This window comes from Scylla paramamosain, chromosome 34, assembly GCF_035594125.1.
Source record: "Scylla paramamosain isolate STU-SP2022 chromosome 34, ASM3559412v1, whole genome shotgun sequence".
Lineage (NCBI taxonomy): Eukaryota > Metazoa > Arthropoda > Malacostraca > Decapoda > Portunidae > Scylla > Scylla paramamosain.
In genome coordinates, this window is record NC_087184.1 from 16,252,720 (window position 1) to 16,255,219 (window position 2,500).

Genomic DNA, 2,500 nt, shown 5'->3' on the forward strand with positions numbered 1-2,500 from the left:
CTACTCACCCTCCTTTTTTGTGACTGATGGTGTGTGTGTGTGTGTGTGTGTGTGTGTGTGTGTGTGTGTGTGTGTGTGTGTGTGTGTGTGTGTGTGTGAGTGTAGCCGCCCTCTGGCAAGCGACCTGCGTAATATCTCGATAGTATTTACGCCCCATGTATGAAATAATGTTCTCGTTCCCACGGTAATTCTCTTCGTGAAATGAGAAAGTGACGTTTTTATATGTATGTATGTATATATATATTTTTTTATTTATATATATACACGTACCTGACCTGTGTTTATTTATATATGTTTTTTACTTATTTTTCAGTAGGGAGAGAGAGAGAGAGAGAGAGAGAGAGAGAGAGAGAGAGAGAGAGAGAGAGAGAGAGAGAGAGAGAGAGAGAGAGAGAGAGAGAGTTTCATGCGTTTAATCACGATGCTCTCTTTATATAATTGTTAATATTTTTTCTTGTATATAGAGGAGGCGAGAGGGAGGGGGAAGGGGATGAGGGAGAGAGGAGGAGGGTACAGGAGGGGGAGGAGAAGGGAGAGGGAAAGAGAGGAGAGAGGGTAAAATGAAAAAGGAGGGGAAGAGGGAAGGGGTAGGAGGAGGAAGGGGATAGATAAGGGAGAAGAGGGAAGGAAGAGGAGGAGGTGGAGGGGATAGATAAGTGGAAAAGAGAAAAGAGGAAGAAAGAGAGGAAGAGAAGGAGGGAGGGGACAGATGAGGGGAAGAGATAAAAGATGAGAGTTAGAGGGCAAAAGAGGGGAAGAAGGAAGGGAGGGGAGATGAAGGGAAGGTGAGGGGAAGAGACAGGAAATGGGGGAGGAAGAGGGGATGAAATGGCGATTATTCATGCTTTATTTATTTATTTTTTTTTGTTTACGCGTTTATAATGCCTTAATTCCTTCATAGTTTTTTTTCTTTCCTTCCTCTCTTTCTCTTTCTCTATCTCTCTCTCCCTGTCATCTCTTCTTTCTTTTCTTCCTTCTCTCCCAAGTCCTCACAAGCTAAGTCTATTTTCTCTCTCTCTCTCTCTCTCTCTCTCTCTCTCTCTCTCTCTCTCTCTCTCTCTCTCTCTCTCTCTCTCTCTCTCTCTCTCTCTCTCTCTCTCTCTCTCTCTCTCTCTCTCTCTCTCTCTCTCTCTCTCTCTCTCTCTCGTCCTCCATCCTGCATGTCACCTTTTTCCCAACACCTGCCCAGTTTCAATTAGCGTTCACCTCCGCTCCTCTGTTCCTTCTCTGTTTTCCTTCCTTCCTTTTAAACTGCGTCTTACTTCTTCCTCTTCCTCTTCTTCTTCTTCTTCTTGCTTCTTTTCAATCAGAGTTGTTATTTCCGCTCCTCTTCCCTTTCCTCTTCCTTTTCCTCTTCCCTTTTCCTCTTCCCCTTTCCTCTTCCACTTGATGATGGTTCTCGTTCATCTTTTTTCTTTCTCTTCTTCTGTTGCTCGTCTATTTATGATGCTGACCTTGTTTCCTTGTTTCCTTTCTTTTTTTCCTTCCTTCCTTCCTTGCTTGCTTTCCTCTTACTCTGTTGCTTTTCCCTCTCTTTCTCTTCCTCTTTCTTCCTGTTTCCTCCTTCCAACCTCATTCGCTTTACATTTACTCATCAAAGAGGAAAGAGGAAGGTACATTCACTCCTCCTCCTCCTCCTCCTCCTCCTCCTCCTCCTCCTCCTCCTCCTCCTCCTCCTCCTCCTCCTCCTCCTCCTCGTCTCTTTAACCCACAAGACTAGTACCTTTGCTCTTTCTCTCCCTTCAAGTTGTATTTTCCCCTCCTCCTCTCTTCTCTCCTCCTCCTCCTCCTCCTCCTCCTCTCATCTTCCGTCATCAGAGGGTCAACATCTGTTCTTTTTTATGTATGGCGGCCTTTACTCTTCCCCTCTCTTGTATATAGATATTATGCCTCCCCTCACTTATCTCTCTCTCTCTCTCTCTCTCTCTCTCTCTCTCTCTCTCTCTCTCTCTCTCTCTCTCTCTCTCTCTCTCTCTCTCTCTCTCTCTCTCTCTCTCTCTCTCCTTCATCTCTTTAGTTTTCTTTCCCCTCCTTTCGTTCTCGTAAAGTTGTCCATTTTCTTTTTTTCTCATTTCTCTGTCCTTCATTTCCCTTTTCTTCCTTTCATACCTTAACACACACACACACACACACACACACACACACACACACACACACACAGATAGATAGATAAATAGATAGATAGATAGAGAAATAGACGCTTGGAAAGATAGATACATAGATAATTTGCTGTTTATAAGGGACACTCACAGACACACTCGGAATAGATAGATAGATAGATAGATAACAAACTGACCACACCAACAAATAGAGTGAATCACGGCTCGTCAAAAAACTACTTAAGACAAAAATGACATTGACAGTTCAAATCATAGATAACCTTGTCAAATAAATGGACTTGTAGGTAAAAGAAAACTGGCACTTTGTATATACCCTGACACATATTACCATCTACGTACCTACACACACACACACACACACACACACACACACAGTCCTC

The 2,500-nt window shown here is 43.4% G+C and overlaps 1 protein-coding gene across 1 annotated transcript in view; it reads right to left on the reverse strand.

Moving 5' to 3' along the window:
• LOC135090288 (neuroligin-4, X-linked-like) overlaps window positions 1-2,500 on the reverse strand; it is a 150,777-nt gene that overhangs the window by 32,527 nt on the left and 115,750 nt on the right. The gene's annotated exons all lie outside the window — the stretch shown is intronic.